The 19,264-nt window shown below is 44.6% G+C and overlaps 1 protein-coding gene across 1 annotated transcript in view; it reads right to left on the bottom strand.

The window, feature by feature from the left end:
• Nucleotides 1–11,720, bottom strand: part of DAG1 (dystroglycan 1) — a 59,145-nt gene extending 47,425 nt beyond the window's left edge. Inside the window, exon 1 of the mRNA XM_077776925.1 lies at nucleotides 11,662–11,720. The gene's annotated coding sequence lies outside the window, so the exon portion shown is untranslated. The remainder of the gene's footprint in view (nucleotides 1–11,661) is intronic.
• Nucleotides 11,721–19,264: the final 7,544 nt, after the last annotated feature.

Raw genomic sequence — 19,264 nt, 5'->3', positions numbered from 1 at the left:
AATAACACCACAAACAAAACACCACATACACATGTTAAGCGTCTCAGCACTAGAGAAAAGCCAGATAAATCCCTGTACAGTACATGATACCTTTCCTCAGGAGCAATTCCCACTTGAAGGGCAATGGGCTCATTATATACGAAGGTATAGGCCAGCCACTAGCATAGCCCTTTACCTCCAGATCCTCACAGCAATAGTGGATCAGGCAGCTGCTGTCTCTGAGGTGAGCACAGAGTCGCCCTCACATCAAATATAGGCTTGGGCTGCCCATCAAATTCTGAGGTAAGCTCAGTGGGGCCTGCAAACAAGAAAGCCAGGGCCAGCTGACAAGTTCCTGGGCCTGGAGGCTACGCCTACTCTCACAATGAAACAATCTCTGGCCCTCCACATGCCCACATCTTTAGCCACCTGCCAGCACAGTTGCAGCACTGGCAGCTGGCACACTTCCCTGTTTTGAAAGGCAGGTTTCTGTACTCAGAGCTTGAGACCAGCATGTGAGGCCACCACCACAGCCCACAGAGCCTTCCACTGTTCACCCATCCCATTGGCCTAATGGCACAGATATGAAGAAAAGACTGGATTCTAGCTGCTCTCTATGCCCTATCCATTTCTTCATTTCCTTACCACTGGGGCTGTGCCCTACAAGAAGAAAATCCTCTGAAACAGCTTTCAAACACAGAGAAAATTTGTAAAACACAATACTCATGGGACAGAGTATGAGACAACCATTTAAATCATCAGGATCAGGGGTGCCTGGGTGGCTCTGTTGTTTGAGCGTCCAACTTCGGCTCAGGTCATGATCTCATGGTTCGTGTGTCTGAGCCCTGCATCGGGCTCTGTGCTGACAGCCAGCTCAGAACCTGGAGACTGTTTCAGATTCTGTATCTCCCTCTCTCTCTGACCCTCCCCTGCTCATGCTCTCTCTCTCTCTCTCAGAAATAAATAAAACATAAAAAAAAAAATTTAACATAAATAAATAAATCATCAGGATCAACACCTTCATTTTACAGATGAGTAAACAGAGATTTCCACAGTGCCCCAAATGGTGAGCAATCTAATAGGATAAGATTACCTCTTCTAAGCCTCAAACAGCTTTTTCCCCCAACAGAACACTATATAAACAAAGGGGGAAAGGAAGGGAGGAAAGTTGGAGAAAGGGGACAAAATGACGGACAGACAGGGCATGGACACTGGGTGTTAGGGAGAAGACAGGGCCTGAGAGGTGGCTAGTGCTGAGCCCACCTTGGTGAATTAGGCCAGAGGAGACAACAGGCTCTTCCTCTTGCAACACCTGTCACATGGGTCCTGGAGAGACTAGTTTGACAAGGACTGCAGAACCAGTGAGAGGCTGGGCTGGGCCTGGCCTCTTCTCAGGCCCTCATCCTCCCACAGAAGTGGTGCTCTGGGCACCCCCAATGAGTATGTGGAACAAGAGGAAAGCAGCTCTCCAGAGGGAAGGTGCAAAACATCCCAGCCATGCCAGAGGTCCAAACCTGAGGCTGATCAAGCCTCTGGATCCAGCCACCAATTCACAGGAAACAAAGAAGAGCATGACTGGCCTGTACCCTGAGACACCATCTACTAAATAATGGACTGTGGGAGGGAGGCCTGGGTGGCTCCATCAGTTAAGCATCCGACTTCAGCTCAGTCATGATCTCTGTCCCTGAGTTTGAGCCCTGCACAAACTCTGTGCTGACAGCAGGGAGGCTGGAGACTACTTCAGATTCTGTGTCTCCCTCTCTCTCTGCCCTTGCTCCACTCGTGCTCTCTCTCTCTCTCAAAAATTAAAAACAGGGGNTAAAAACAAATTAAAAAATAAACTTTTAAAAAAATGTGGACTGTGGGAAAACTCCACAAATATAAGTCTCCAGGGTCTTCAACAGATAATTGCAAGGAAAAGGGATAGAGGGGGAATCTGTAGATTAAAGAGACTTCGAAGACATACCAAGTTTTAAAAACGGTCAAAATTGGGGCACCTAGCTGGCTCAGTCAGTAGAGCATCCAACACTTGATCTCAGAGTGGCGAGTTCAAGCCCCATGCTGGGTGTGGAGCCTACTTAAAAANAAAACAGGTTCCTCACCTTTGGAAGGAAATGGGGAGCCGTAGCAGGGATGGGACCCACCAAGAGCTCCCTGGTGGGGCCAGCAAACCTCTATTTCTTGACCTTATAATTCACTAAGCTATACTTTCTTGAGGGGGAGGGGTTGTTTTCTATATTTGTGTTTTATTTTATACTAGTAAAGTTTAAAAACAAATTAAAAAATATTTTTAGGGGCACCTGGCTGACTCAGTTGGTAGAGGAGGCAACTCTTAATCTTGGGGTCGTGAGTGCAAGCCCCACCTTGGGTGTGGAGACTACTTTAAAAAAAACACACACACATATATATATATATAATCTATGTATAATATATATATTATATGTATAGGGTTTTTAAAAATATTTTATTTCTGAGAGAGAGAGACAGCATGAACAAAGGAGGGTCAGAGAGAGAGGGAGATATAGAATCTGAAGCAGGCTCCAGGCTCCGAGCTAGCCATCAGCATAGAGCCCAACACGGGGCTCAAACCCACGAACCGCAAGATCATGACCTGAGCTGAAGTCAGACGCTCAACCGACTGAGTCACCCAGGCGCCCCAATATATATAGTTTTAATAAGGTAAAGTGATATTACAACAGAATGAATACAGAAACAATGTAAGAATCCAGCTGTCTTCTACAAGCCAGATATTAAAGAATTTGCAAAAAAAAAGAAAATAACACCAATAAGATGAGGTAAACGGGTGCCTCAGTGGCTCAGTTAAGTATCTGACTCTTGATTTGGATTCAGGTCATGAGCTCATGGTCATGACATTGAGCCCCAAGTCAAGCCCCCAGTCAAGCTCCATGTTGAGCATGGAGCCTACTTAAGGTACTCCTTCCCTCCTTCTGCCCCTCCCTGACTCACTTGCTTGTGTGCTCTCTCTCCAAACAAAAGAAAAGATGAAATAATCATAAAACCAAACCAACTCTGGATGAGCTTGAAGACTGCGCAAAGCAGAACATGTAGAAAGAGAACCTAGCCAGGAAGGGTGAACACAGAGATTAGCCCCACAGGCAACTAGGTGGGTACCTCCAATTCTGGGGTTCGGCATAAGGAATTCCCAGTGCCCACTACCCTGGGGGCTATGCTCTCCAATAGCTGTTAGTTATTAAGCTGATAATGCAGCCATCTATGTGGCTCCTTTATCGATCTCTCAACTGGTTCCCAAGGATAGAATACAGGTGTGCTGTTTACTTTTACCTGGGGGACCAAAAATCCCAACATGTCCCCTCCAGGCATTACTCCTTCCACTGCAAATTTTCCTGACTCCCACAGCCTGAGGGGTTTTAGCTTGCTCCCCTGGTAAAGCACACCAACACTGCCTTTCAGATTCCACCATTCCTCAACTCTGGCCTAGACCAACCTCACTGCCTTAGTTTCTGTTCAGAGGCTACCTCTATCTGCACCACCATAAACCCATCATCTCAGGGGTGGTCAAAGTCTCCAATCCCTACTCCTAGCCAATTTGACCCCACAATGGTTTCTAGTCCCCATCCCTTGCTGTCCCCTTGCCTCCTTCCTGCCTCCCCCGGTCAACTTGGGGATTAACAGAGCAAACTTAACCAAGTTCCTCTGCTTACTGTTATCTTCTCCCTCCCCTCCTCTTTCCAGAGTTCATCTTCTCTAATCCCCTTCCCATCTCTTCCTGCAGTTTCCTCAATTATCCCCCAAATCCCCTGCACATCCTTATCCAAATCACTACCAAACAAAGAGGTTCCCATGGTTCACTTTGACCAATCTCTGAACACCATTTTGCAGGCCCTACCAGGATCACCTAAGGCATGGCATCAAAACCAGGAACTGGCTCAACAGGCCACAAACATATCTTTGTGTGCCCAAATGTCAGTCTGGCTTTGAAAATAATCTACAACTGTGTTGTACACCTGAAACTAATGTAACACTGTGTCAACTACAGTAAAAATATCATCATCATCATCTAGATCTGCCTCCTAGGCTCTCCAAAGTCCTCTTCCTGATCCCTCATACCATTCTCTGGGATGGGCGTAGCCTCCCCTCCCCCTAAAGATGAAATCAGAGGCAAACTGACAGCCAATGCTCACTTCCGGGGGTAATACCCTCAGCCTCTCCAAAACACGTTTTCTTCTAAAAAACACCAAATGAGAAGAAATAATCGTTACTTCTCCTTCCTCTTTTGCCTCAGTGGGGCAGGGCCCATACCTGTCTCACCCATGACCAGTTCCATCCACAGAGCCCAGGACATGACAGGGACTAAAAAAACCACCTGCAAATGAAAGAACTAAAACCCAGCACCAACAGGGCCTGCCCACTGCATGCCAGCTGACAGTTTTCTCCACAGTCCATAGGCTAGCCTGTCTTATAAGGCTGCTTAACAGTATTAATCTTAAACACTTCTTAAATCAAATTCCTTTTGTCTTTAACTTTTTCCAATTATAAACATAGATTCATTAGGTGTGCTAATGCATGTAAAACACTTACAGTAAGGACCTGACACAGAATAAACATTTTAAAATATATATATATAGGGGTGTCTGGGTGGCCCAGTTGGCTGAGCATCCAACTCATGAGTTCGGCTCAGGTCATGATCTCAGGGTTCATGAGATTAAGCCCCGCATGGGGCTCTGTGCTGACAGCACGGAACCTGACTAGGATTCTCTCCCTCTCTCTCTGCTCCTCCCATGCTTTCTTTCTCAAAATAAATAAACATTTTTCAAAATTTTAATATACATACAAAATACAAATAATCCAGTCACCCATAATCTCATATGAGAGTAAGGTTTCTGTGCATCAGACAACCTACGTGAGCAGATCGGCTACAAACATGGGCATTGCTATGTACACTACTGGGTGTCCTGGTTTCTCCACCTCAGACCCAAATGTGAAATAAAACTGCCAAGGTCAGTAATCCCTCCAAAATGACAAGGAGTCTGGAGTGCCTGCAGTAGAAATGGACTTGCCTTGGGGCGCCTGGGTGGCTTAGTCGGTTAAGCATCCAACTTTCGCTTAGGTCATGATCTCGCGGTTCGTGGGTTCGAGCCCCGCATCAGGCTCTGTGCTGACTGCCAGCTCAGAGCCTGGAGCCTGTTTCAGAGTCTGTGTCTCCCTCTCTCTCTGACCCTCTCCTGCTCATGCTGTCTGTCTGTCTCTCTCTCCTAGAAATAAATAAAAAAAATATATTAAAAAAAAAAAAAGAAATGGACTTGCTTCAATACCAGGGTTTCTTCTGTTCTATTGAGAATCAGTTCCTATACAGTGGCCTTCTCTGGACTGCCTTGTTCAACACTGTGAGGGACTACTCCCAGGCTGGGAGCAATCCTGTGGGCTCTGCTTCCCCTCTAGCCTATCAGAGGATTTAGAGTGAGCATTTAGAGCTTTATTTTCAACTCCCCTCTGGTGGTATCATGTCATTTTCTTATCTGATAACACCCAAAAGCTCTACCCTCATCTGCCTCTAACACAAAGGTCAGAAAGGAGATGCCTCCATTATCTGGAAATCACATGGAGACTGCCCCACTGGGAACTCAGAAGCAGCTCCCACCCAATACAGGATCATAAAACACAGTGCCTACCTATATCATCTGGAGGCTAGAACCCAATTTTTGCCTTTAGGCAAACTATTCTCTGCTCAAAAGTTGAACACTGTTGCCTGTACCCTCGTCCTCATCACATCCCAAAAATTTGTGCTCAATTTGTCCCTCTAGGAATCAAGGATGCCCAAAACAGTTCTGGTTTCCAGGGAGGATGCTGACTTTACAGAATAAGGTTCAAACATTCCATACTAAGTTCTTCCTATTAACCAAAGTAATAGTAATGCCTCAAAATTCCTGTTCTAAAGAACTCCAACCCTACTGCTTACTGAATTCCATGTTTCAGGTATAGAATCTGCTACTGCCAACATATAACCAGGAGCACTCACTCACTCTTGGTCTTTTAAAATGCACGTTGGCTGCAAAGTTTAATATTATAAGTTACCCAGTCAGGAGGTTATATGGTCATGGGGGAAAAAATAAGTACATGTATAGTCCTTTGAAAACCAAAGGCTTTCACTCTGAGGCATGCACTGCTGATGCTAACTCGAAAAAATATAAACAGTACAGAGAAAAAGAAAACAAAGCACTTCCAGTCACTCAACTCACATGCAACCAACCTTGTCAGCCCGTGCTCCTTCTACTTCACTGGTAAGATTCAAGAAAACAAACCTGGGCACAAACAACTTCCAAAGAAACTCCATAAAAATCTAAACAATGTTAGGATGCCTGGTTAGCTCAGTCGGTGGAGTGTGCAACTATTCTCCCACAATGGGTGTAGAGTTTACTTTAAAAAAATCTAAATAGTGCTGTCCAATTAACAGAGACCTTGGTACTCAAACTATTTTCATCCTCTTACTCATCTTGACAGAGACCAATGCCAAGGACCACCCATCCCAACAAGACACCGTAGCACTCAAAGCTCCACAGATAAGTGAGCAGTCTTTCTGGGAGGTACCAATGGGCTTGTGTCTAGGTCTGTTTGATTCTGTCAAACACCAGCTACATCTAAAATCACCTATTACATTTGTAATTGTAAAACATAATAAAAAACACCCCTGAACCCATAACTCAACCTAAGAAACAACACCAGCCTTCATTAAATATCAGACTCCTAGTTTACACCAGAAAGGAAAAGTATAAATATAATATTAACAAGTAACCATTATGGAGCAGTGCAGAGCACATTACTAGCCAACCCTTATTTCCTTCTCAGCAGCCTATGGGAAGGATAATCTGTCCCAATTTTACTGAAGCAGGGAGGTCAAGGGCCTTACTTAAGGCCACGTTAGAATGCAAGGGTCCCTGGAGACTCAGTACATCTGGTAGGTTCCTTCCTCAGGCCCATGTTTCTACTGCTGAGAATACTCAGTGTTTTCTTTGTCCAACCTCATCACACTTGTGCCAAACTCTTGCTGATCTTGCCAAACTGCCAAGACCTTCAGTGGGTATACCTCACCTCTTGGGAACTCATGACCCAAAATACTACGTATGAGCAGGCACGATCTGAAAGAAGAGTTCTCCATTAGAACTTAATACCATCTTACAACAAGTGCTGGCATTTGCAGTGTGATCTCAGCCTGGTATGTTTTAGTCCTTTATATAATAAAAACAAAACGCCACTCCCAATCCTAAAACAGAGAAAAGAAACCTATCACTCTGCCTAGGCAAACGGATGAAATAGACTAGATTTTGTCCCCCTCTAATAAAAGAAAGAAAAACAAAAGATAGGAGGAAGGCAAACATCCAGGGTAGTGCCAGTGCCAGCTGCTCCTTTCAGAGGACGCTTCCACAGAAGATGAAGAAATCAGACATACTGAAGCATCATGGAAAGAATCGAATTTTTTTTACTCAAATGAGCAACAACAATTTCCAAGACCATTTCAAAGTCTCCCTATCTGGGTTTTAAAGGAACAAAATTCTCAGCAGCCCTCCACGCAAACATATAGACTTCATGTAGAAAAGCCCTCCACCAACTCCAGGAGGGCCTGACCAGGCCTTTCCCATCCTCCTACCACCACCAGCTCACTCACCTAATCCTCACAGAACCTCACAGCACAACAGCTGACCACATATCTGGCTCCCTGTCTAAAGCTAACACCTCTGAAAAAGAAGCAGCCTCTACTGTCCACTCACAAAAACCAGAAGTACCTCACACTTTTTCCCCCCAAGGACACACTGGTCTAGGGTCAAAACAACTGCCTGATGGGTAAGGCAATTTGATGTCAGAGGAGAGTATCCACATCCAGAACAAACCTGTTTTTTAAAAAGCTGAGTCCCTCTGGCTTTCCCTACCTAGAATCATTTTCTAGCATTTTACATCTTCAACGAGTTCTACAGTTGATTAAGGCTAAAACAAAATTTTTCCAGCTTTACTGAGATACAGCTGAAGGCCAAAATAAATTTTTAAAAAATTTAAAGCCTATTTCATTCATAAGTAGATTAATCCTACGCTTCCCAGAGGATTCCAAACATAAGAAAGGTCTGGAGGGAGTGCCCAGCCTCCTGTGACCAAGCACTAAGCCACCCTTGGGAGTAGCAGGCCTGCCTCTCCAAATATGGCCTCAAATCTGCTACAAGAGTGAGCTTAGGCCTGCAAAAGGGTCCACAAGAATGTTTATCAAGACGTGACAAAATCAGAGGGCAGACCTAGGAGCAAACAAAAACACATGCACATGCCTCAGAACAGTCCTGAACAGCAGGGCAGCATGTGAGGAAATGACTACTTGCTGCGCCCTCAGCACCCAATAACCACAGCAGACCAGACAGAAGCCACAGCAGACCTGACACTGTGCCTGCAGGCACAGCCGACAATGAGCCCCATTCTCCCTGGAAGCTCATGGCAGGAGGGAAGAGGGAAAGCAAGGACATTCCTTCACCCCCTCACACAGAAGGAAAGGGCATAGGCAGCCCAGGGCACCATAGGCCTGCATAAGAAGAAAGCATGAGCAGCCATTTTCCTTTCCAGCTTGATTCAAAAAGAAACCCCTCTTTAAAAAACCAGAAGGGAGACCTGAAGTCCCATCTGATTAAGGTGGCTTTAGATGGCAAATTAGATGACTTATACAAGAGTCCCTTCTCTCGGCAGCAATGCCCAACCAGAAGGAAAAAAAAAAAAACCTCAGGGCTTTGAGGGGAGAGGGGACCCCATAGGCCCTGTCAGCTCAGGGAGGGAATTGCAAGAAGAATCAACTTTTCCTGCTAAGAATTTATTCCCAGCGCCAAGGAATCCAGTCACTTTTTTAAGTATTTTAAAACTGGAAAAAGCACATCTTCAGACTGGCAAACACAGTATTTTAAGTCTATACTATTGACCCTTCTGACAAAATATTGTGATCTTTTCCAGGTAAGCAGAAGCAACAGCTGGTAGGACAAATCCTGAACAGAGAGTAAGACAGGAATCCTACTGTTATCTATTTGTGACTTAAATGAATTCTATTTTTAGATCTTTAATAAAGAGCTTCTCTTCTAGTCTCCTCCCACCAAATTTCTCTTCTCAGGCAATTCAATCTCCCCAACAGTGCTCAGTCTAAAAATATAAGACACTTATTCAGGTATGCTTAACCTAACAGGTAGAGCAAAGTTCTCTACACTTTCTAATTTTCCACAAGACTCAGCACCCACCCCTGCTCAAGGACCACTCATCAGACTGGTCTCCATTATTTAAAAAAATTCAGTAAGCAAGGCTCCCTGAGGTCAGGGCAAATCCGAAGCAAAGATAATCTACCAGCCCAAATAGGAGTATACACATGACATTTCTAGTGATGAGAGATGCATGTTTTATGGAAGCATTCCATAGTAAAATAAGGGCCCAGAAAATGGATGGTGTCCCAGGTTCTGATTAATAGCCAAATAAAAAGGAAATGCTATTTGGAATTCCATTATTGACTGTATAATTTTTCTTGGCAAAAATTGGCTACAGTATCAACCCAGTCCTGGAGAACAACTGAGCTAATTAAGAGAGGCATTTATGACAACCAAGGCAGAACTGGTTCACTTCTGCTATAGACAGCCTTGGGAATCTTAAGTAATCCCATATCAATCCCTAGGATGCTTGGGCAGAAATGCTCCCAGCACAGAGAAAGGTAAAACAGAAACGACCATATCATTTGCAAAAACAAACATCTCCAAGTCCACTAACCTGTTTCAATACATAGATGCCAACTATTATTTTTTTTATGTTTATTTATTTATTTTGAGAGAGAGAGAGGGAGGGAGAGGGAGAATTTCAAGCAGGCTCCATGCTCATATTGAGAGTTGGATGCTTAATCAACTGAGCCAGCCAGGGGCCGCTAGATGCCAACTATTAGAAAGAACTCTGGGGGCACCTGACTGGCTCAATCAGTAGAGCATGTGACTCTTGATCTCAGGTCATGAGTTCAAGCCCCATGTTAGGTGTAAGGCTTACTTTAAAAAATAATAATACAGGGTGCCTGGGTGGCTCAGTCAGTTAAGTGTCCAACTTTGTCTCAGGTTATGGTCTCATGGTTCGTGGGTTCCAGCCTCCTATCAGGCTCTTGCTGATGGCTTGGAGCCTGGAGCCTGCTTCAGACTCTGTCTCTGTCTCTCTCTGCCCTTCCCCCAATCCCACTGACTGTCTCTCCCTCTCCGTCTCCCTCTCTCTCTCAAAAATAAACATTAAAAAATTTTTAGTAATAATAATCAAAACAAATTAAATAAAAATGAAAGAACTGTATAAGAGGTGCTTCTTGTTTGTAGTTTCCCATAGTCCACATACAAAAACTCAACATCCATAGCAGTGCCAAACAGGGGACCAAGCTGGGCACTGGTCATTTGTTCCCCTGATTACAACACTTTCTTCCAAGTGTCTCACTTGTCCTTGAGCTCCCCTCGGTGGCACCCTCCCCTATACTAAGGGTATCCAAGGGCTGGGACTGCCTCAGGAAGACTGAATCTGTCCAATGGCAGAGAACATTGAGCCTGGGCCTCTGTGTGGCTATAAAAATCACATATCCATACATATCCATGCAACAGAAAAAGGGACCAGGGAAAACATACACCATGCTTAAAAATAAAAACCAAAACAAACTTGCCTCACTTGAAATTACAGATGCACTCCTGCAATACAGACGTGCTCCTGCAAAACCATAAGTCATGTCTCACTTTTTTCAAAAGCTTTATATTTCATATGGTAATAAGAAAGGTTCTCGGGGTGCCTGACTAGCTAAGTCAGTGGGGCGTGCAACTCTTGGGTTATGAATTCGAGCTCCACACTGGGTGTAGAGATTATTTTTTTAAAAAATAATGAAATTCATTTAAAAAAATTCTAAAAAAACTTAATGCCCAAAAGTGTTAACAGCAGCATTACCTATTATAATCAAAGTAAGAAACAACCATCTAAGAACTAGGAACAGGTTGTATATCTAAAACATAGCTCATGCTATAATGCTAGGAGAAAAGCCAGATAAAAATGGGGTCTATGCTCTAAACTAAACTCAAAGTGCTGCCCAAGGTCTCTGGAGGAAACCCAGCTCCAAGGGGGTAATGGCTGCTCCTAGAGAGAACTAGGGACTGAAGGGACCGGTAGTAGAAAGCTTTCCCTCCCATAATCCTTTTCATCTTTCTGAGTTTGTACCATGGGTTGGTATTTCCCATTTAAAGAAAGACTAGTAGGTGCCTGGCTGGCTCAGTCAGTGGAGCAAGCAACTCCTGATCTGAGGGTTGTGAGTTCGAGCCCCAGGTTGGGTGTAGAAATTAATTAAGAAATAATAGATTTTTAAAAATAAAATAAAATAAAGACTGACTGAGTATAGGTGCCTGGCTGGCTCAGTTGGAAGAGCATGAGACTCTTGCTCTTGGGGTAGTAGGTTCAAGTCCCACATGCAGTCCAGAGATTACATAAAACTTAAAAAAAAAAAGAAAGAAAGAAAGACTAAAATTGGGGGACAAAGGGTTTTTCCTTTTTTTCATTTTCCAAATTTCTTATTTTAAATATGTTTAACTTGATACAGGTATTTCCCACTATAGTGTCTTAAAATCCCATCATCATTTTGCCAAGAATGCAAGTACCCATCATCTTTCTTTTGCAGAAATCTCTTTTCAAGTACCTTACCTCGCCTTCTAGTGCTAGGCTGCTTTAAAAGCCTTTTATCTTCCTGAAGAGCAGAGGCCCTGCAGGAAAATAAGGATCCAATATTGGTGAATGCCCACAACCAAAACAGAATTACACCAAAGGAAGTGGGGAATGCCACTCAGTTTCCTTCCCACCCCACCAGTCACCCTTCTTTGTCAAAGAGAGACAAAGAAAACTAAATGTTTTTGTGGAATTAAACCAATACCTAAAATTATAAACAATTTCAAAGGTAAAAAATAATTCCAATAAGGGGCACCTGGCTGGCTCAATCGGTAGAGCATACAACTCGTGATCTGACAGTCGTGAATTTGAACCCCAGGTTGGGCATGGAGATTACTTAATGAAAATAATAATAATAATTACAACATCTAAAATTTAGACAGTAGTACTTTAACCTCAGTGCTATTAAATGCACCCCATGATATGTAAGACAAAGACAGTCAGCCATAAAAGTGATTTTTTTATATTCAGTTGATTATTCCCACTATAAGACTGCTTTTATTTTTTAATTATTTTTTAATGTTTATATACTTTTTGAGAGAAAGAGCACAAGCAGGGAGGAGCAGAGAGAGAGACACACACATACAGAATCTGAGGCAGGCTCTAGACCCTGAACTGTCAGCACAGAGTCCAACGCAGGACTTGAACTCAGGAACCAGCAAATCACGACACAACCCAAGTCAGATGCTTAACCGGCCTAGCCACCCAGCAACCCCTATAAGCCTCCTTTTTTTTAATTTAAAAAAAAATTTTTTTTTTTTTTTGAGAGAGACAGAGTGTGAGCAGGGGAGGGGCAGAGAGCGAGGGAGACATAGACTCCAAAGCAGTATAAGCCTGCTTTTAAAACAGAAGTAGGGGTGCCTGGGTGGCTCAGTCAATTAAGCGTCCAACTTCAGCTCAGATTATGATCTCACAGTTTGTGAGTTCAAGCCCCGCAAAGGGCTCTGTGATAACAGCTCAGAGCCTGTAGCCTGCTTCAGATTCTGTNCAGAGGTAGAGGCACCTGGATGGTTCAGTAAGCTAAGCATCCAACTCCTGATTTGAGCTCAGGTCAAGATGTCACAGTTTGTGGGTTCGAGCCCCACATCGGGCTCCACGCTGAGAGTGGGGAGCCTGCTTGGAATTCTCTTTCTCCCCCTTTCTCTGCCTCACCCCAACTCACTTGCGTGCACACATGTGCACTTTCTCTCTCAAAAATAAATAAACTTTAGAAAAAATCAAATCAAAGTATAAACTGGAGCACCTGGCTGGCTCAGTCCATAGAGCATGCAGCTCTTGATCTCAGTGTCCTAATTTCAAGCCCCATGTTGGATGCAGATATTGCTTAAATAAACTTTAAAATTTGAAAAAAAAATTTTTTTTAACATCTATTCATTTTTGAGAGACAGAGCACAAGTGGGGGAGGAGCAGAGAGAGAGGGAGACACAGAATCTGAAGCAGGCTCCAGGCTCCAAGCTGTCTACACAGAGCATGAAGCAGGGCTCAAACTCACAAACCACAAGATCATGACCTGAGCCAAAGTTGGATGCTTAACGAACTGAGCCACCCAAGTGCCCCAAAAATGCTTAATTACAAATAAAATATAAGTATAAATTAAGTCAGCATACTGCTAAAGTTTCATTCAGATTTAATTTACTCCAACAGAGAACACAAAACAGCTTCACCAACTTAGACATCTTCAGTTTATGATAGTGTACTACTGCATCCCATCCATCTTTTCAGCCTGGACCCAGAGCAAAGCTAAAAAATGCTTAGCTATCAAACCCAAGAAATAGGAAAATAGGAAACCCTATTCATTAAAGCTAAATTAAGCCCTCTGGCTGGTATAATTTTGTAAACTAATCTAAAATCCTATTTATAGAAATTGCTATCTGAGCAGTATTACTGACTAATGATCAGAGTGAAATAGGACGGTCAAAAGGCAAAGCAGGTTATGTGACTCGTAGGAAGACTACTTTAAATTATTACTCAAAGGCATGGACATAAAAAGAACCACTGGGAAATAACCAGATTAACCACTTGTATATTCAAAACCACTATCACCTTACTCCAGGCCTAGAGTGTCAACACGGAAAAAGTAGAAAAAGATAGAGGCTTAAGAAGCAACAGCACAGCAATACTGGCAAAGGCACAGGAACACTCTAATGGGGAGAAGAGAGAAAACTCACTCCAGAAAAGGGCAAAGAAATCCTTAACCAATACACAGGACACACTGAAGAACATACTACCGGAATTTATTCTCACTTTGCGTTCCCTTGAGGTTCAATACTCTATAGTCCCCATTTGTGCCCCTCCGACAAAACCAGCATTTCTTACTTCTTTGATACTCTGGAAGCCTCCAGCCTCCAAGCAGTCACACTCTGTAGTGGCTCCAATCTAAACAACACACCCAGAGGATCTGGATATTGAATCAAACTTCTCATCACTGACCTTCTTTACCAGCTAGAAAAAAACCTCACAAGGCCTCACTCTTACACTTGCCCATCTACTAAATGGGTCTATCACCACCTGCCATTCCACTAAGCTAGCTGTACACCTCTTATCAAGAAGGCTATGACTAAAATAAACACAACTCAAAAAGGCAAGCAGGGTAAAGGGGAATCAAATCAACTTCACACTATCATGGGCTACCTTTAGTTTGCCCTGCGCAGGTCAAGTCTGCAAGTCAATGACAATTTTTCAATGAATCCAGCCAAAAGCCCCATGTCCCTGCTATGATTCTAAGTCTCCTAAACTGCAGACATCTTAAAACACACTAGTCCCTTACCCACCAAGTGGGTCAACAAATCATGGTTTCTCCTCCCTAAGTATACACCCCCTCCTCGCCATTTCTTTTTTTTTTTTCCTTCCTTGCCATTTCTTTCAACCACCCTTTCTACCTTCTTCGATTGCACCCCTGCAACAGACTCAAAACTGGGACACAAGCACTCTCTCACTCAGAACTTCCAGAGATACCCTACTGACCCACCTCAGCCTTCAGGTCAGCATTTTGCCCCACTTTTTCCCAAGGGACACTTCCTTGGGCTCCAGCCTGTCTACTCCTTGGTTCTCAGGTACAGCCTTGTCTTTCCCTCCCTCACCTTTTTCAGCTCACCCAAGAACAGCCTCCTGCCTGCTTGCCACAGACTCAAGCCTTCTCCCTTTTTGGCAGTCTAGGGGCCCCTATTTATTCCAAGTCTCTCAAGGCCTCGCCAGTGCACAGCTGATGCTGCCTTATTCCTCCACCTTTCCGTTGTTACCTCCTGCCCTTTCTCCTCAATGGTAGATCCCTGATGGTACCAGCACCATTTAGGTCCCTAATGTCTGCTGAAATGACTCATCTTGAACCTTCTCTGTCTCTCTTATTTCCCCTGCTGACCACTATTCTTGTTCAGGTCCCCTATCTCCATACTGGACCACAGCAATTACCAACTTGCCTCCAGTCCAGTCTCCAAACTCATACTGGAAGTTAACTTTCTTTAATATTTAAAAACTAAATTTTAGGGGCGCCTGCGTGGCTAAGTCGGTTAAGCGTCCGACTTTGGCTCAGGTCATGATCTCACAGTTCGTGGGTTCAAGCCCTGAGTCAGGCTCTGTGCTGATAGCTAGCTCAGAGCCTGGAGCCTGTTTCAGATTCTGTGTCTCCCTCTCTCTCTGACCCTCCCCTGCTCACGCTCGCGCGCTCTCTCTCTCTCTCTCAGAAATAAATTTTTAAAAAATAAATAAGTAAAAAAGAAACTAAATTTGTGGGGGAGCTTCTGGGTGGCTCAGTTAGGCAGCCAACTTCAGCTCAGGTCATGATCTCACATTCAAGTTCAAGACCCACATCGGGCTCTGTGCTGACAGCTCAGAGCCTGGAGCCACTCTCTCTCTCTCATTCTCTCTCTCACTCTGTCTCTCAAAAAAATAAGAAAATGCTAAAAATTGTAATTTTTTAAAAAAGATATTATGTTAAGTGAAATAAGTCAGAGAAAACCAGATACCATATGTTTTCACTCATACATGGATCTTCAGAAACAACCAGACCATGGGGGAGTGGAAGGGGAGGAAAAAAAATTACAGAGAGTAAGGGAGGCAAACCATAAGAGACTCTTAAATACTAAGAACAAACTGAGGGTTGATGGGAGGGGGGAGAGGGGAAAGCGGGTAATGGGCATTGAGGAGGGCACTTGTTGGGATGAGCACCGGGTGTTGTATGGAAACCAATGTGACAATAAATTATATTAAAAAAAAGAATTATTAAAAAATAAATAAAATTTAAAAAAATTTTTTAAATATTTTATTTATTTCTGAGAGAGAGAGACAGCGTGAACAGGGAAGGGTCAGAGAGAGAGGGAGACACAGAATCTGAAACAGGCTCCAGGCTCTAAGCTAGCTGTCAGCACAGAGCCTGATGTGGGGCTCGAACCCACGAACCGTGGGATCATGACCTGAGCCAAAGTCGGACACTTAACCGACTGAGCCACCCAGGGGCCCCAAAATAAAAATGTTTTAAATAAACTTGTGCCCAACATGGGGATCAAACTCACAAACCCAAGATCAATATCACATGTTTCACAAACTGAGCCAGTCAGGCATCCTGGGGCTCATTTCATAAAACCACCACCACAACTGTGCTCTAAGACCTTCAAGGATCCATGTTGCTACCTAACTCCAAACTCCTCCGCGTAGCATTCTGGTTCCAACCCAATCTTCCAAAATATACAGAAAAGATGCCCAGCCTTCTCTCTCCTACCCCTTGCCTCTGCTCCACCTCTTTTCCTTACACAGAGTGTGAACTTCCTGCCATCAACTCCTTCACCAGTCAAACCACTAACCTTTCAAGGTCCAGTTCAAATGAAGTCCACCCATAAAGTCTGCCCTCCCCAGCCTAGGACCCAAGCTCCTTGGCTTACTTCAAAATAGTACCCAGAGCAACCAGCACAGGCCCCAGGATGGCTCAGACAAACCCTGATTTCTGAGGATGGTCCCTCGCAGCATGTTCCTGGAGTTATGTATGGAATCCCTGATCAACTCTCCCATATTGCCCTGACATTGTGCCTTCCACCAGACACTTGGGCTTGGTCTTCACCAGAGAAGCACCCAACCAAGGCTGCCATTATCAGTTTGATACAACACAAATGCAGGTGGGCATAGCCACCTGTGACTCTACCACAAAACAGTTGTATGACCTTGGAACATTTCTTCGTCTGTGACTCTGTTTCGATAGTCAATATAAAGGAGTCTCATAACCATTAACAATGGTGCACGTAGAACAGAAAAAGAACCTCTGACTATGGCTGATGTAGTTCCATCATATCACTAACCTAGAAAGCAAGAAAGGCAGGAACAATTGTGAAGTAAAGGATTGAACATATTCTCTTCTGAATCAACAAGAATGAACACACCTCTACTCTAAGATCAATACAATAGTCCTGCCTAACAGGAAATACAATGACCTAAATTCAAAGGAAAGAGGTTTTAAAAAATCAAATGCCATGCCTCTTCTTTGCTAAATAGTCTCAAAGTGGCCCCAGGGTCCACCATACCCCACCATTCTCAATGTTTAACAGACACCAGCAAACCTGTAGAAGACAGTTAAATCTTTGGTCATGCTTAGTGTTCTGACCCACACATTCCTGAATACAGGCTCTTTCTCCTCCCTGCCCCCCCACCCTCACCCCAGGTTGGCATCCCCTCCTTTTCAGCCTCTAAGCTGGCTCCTCCTCCCTCCTCATCTCTCCTCTACTGGCTGACCTCACAACCAGAAGTCTTGATCCCCTACCCTCCCTGAACTACCTATATGGCCACTAGCAAGATCTTTCTAAGCATGGGTCTAAACCATGCCACTCCACTAATTTAAAAGCCTTCTCAGGCTTCTGCACCCAGAGTATAAAGTCTGAACTGAGCATAACAAGAAAGGCCTAGAGTTCCCATTTGCCAAGCTGGAGGACTCACAGGTGCTATTTTAAGAGCACATGTACATGTGGTTCCCTGTGTCCAGACCTTGCTGTCCCCCAGCTAATTCCTGCTGGCCCTGCAAGCCTCAGCTTAGGAATTCCTTCTCTCCTCAGGCTCTCAAAGCACCATGTGAGCACACGTAGTGGGCAGATACTATCATAGGTTCCCTAATCTCTACTGTCCCTGAAACTGATTTCCTTAAGGGCAGACCCAGCCTCTTTTACATGGGTCCCCTGAACCTACCACAAAACCAGGCAGGTAGTGAAGCCAAATATTAGTTAAAAGAATGAATGTATTTTGTCAAATCAACTTTTCAAAACAGGGAAGACTTGCTTTCTTCCTCTTTCAACCGAGGCTCGTATCTACAAGAGCTTTCATGTTCCAGCCAGGTGTTTGTTGCCTGTATAGTACTAGCTTACTCTTCCTTTCATACAGTATCTCAAAGGCTTTGAATAGGTTGGCACTATGCATCCTACTCTCTCCTCAAATCTGATTTCTCCAAGGAATGACTCCTCCGCCTCCTTTAAACATACAGGCCATGAACTCTTATTTCTTGGCTCCAGGCAACAAAGTCCAATTCAACTTCTCCATACTCCAACTAGAGATTTTTATGCCTCCAAGGTTGAGTCTTTTTCAAAACAAGGACATTTCAAAACTATCCTTATCTCTGAACACTAAGCATAGAACCTGATAAAGTTATAGTATTCCATCTACGCCAGACTCCAAAACACCTGGTAGCACATCCAACTCTTTATCTGGACTTCTGTCCTATAAACACCACCCTCCCTGCACTGAGTCTGGGTTCCATGCCAGGAATCGTTTCTCCTGGCTTATTTAGGGAAATAGCAGGCCTGGCTCTTAAGTTAGAACTCTAGGCTATAAACGTGCTATCCCAGGCTCTAGCTTCCACCAAGGCAAAACTTCATGATCATCATTAAAACTAATTCAGAAGCCAGTCTGCAAATCTAAGAGCTTCACATGTCATAGAGAGTAAAATATGCATTTTTTAATCAGCACTTAAGTTTGTATGAAATTAACTTGGAATTCATGGCAGGATTCTAAGCAGAGACAGCATTTTCTCTGGACACTTTACAAATACACCAGTGGGTGAATCTGGTTTCCTAAACACCAAGTAAAAAGGTGAAGAGACAGGAGGCTTCCAAAGAAGCCCAAGAGTGTGTGTGGAGGCGGGGGTGGGAGGGACCCCAAAGCTCTGAGCTGCTCAGGTCGCAGCGGCTGCAGCGCCCTTCCCTGCCTCCTACGGGGGGGGTCAATGCCCCATCCTCAAGCTTCCGCCCAACTGAGCCGCGCGACCCTCTTTGGAAGGCCAGGGGGCGGCCCAAAGGCCGCACACGCCTGCAGCCAACGCGCAGGCCCCGCGTTCCCCGGAGCGCGGGCCGGGCTGAGGCCTGGCCCATCGCCGCGGCAAAGAGCCCGGGCCCGGCCGCGGAACGCCCTGAGCCTTCGCCCAAGGGGCCGAGAGGAGGGGGGCGGCTCTCTCCGTGCCGCGCCACGCCGCTGCCTCACCCGCAAGGACGTCCGCGACCGTGTCCCCACCCCGGGCCAAACCGCGAGCAGCAGCAGGTGTTCCTCGGGAGGCTCGGCCGGCCAAGGGGATGGGGGCCTGGGCTGCCAAGCAGGGAACCGGCGGCGCACTCACCGA

Source organism: Crocuta crocuta, unplaced genomic scaffold, assembly GCF_008692635.1.
Source record: "Crocuta crocuta isolate KB4526 unplaced genomic scaffold, BGI_CrCroc_1.0 scaffold77, whole genome shotgun sequence".
NCBI lineage: Eukaryota > Metazoa > Chordata > Mammalia > Carnivora > Hyaenidae > Crocuta > Crocuta crocuta.
Note: the sequence above shows the minus strand (reverse complement) of the source record. Positions and strands in the feature narration are given on the sequence as shown.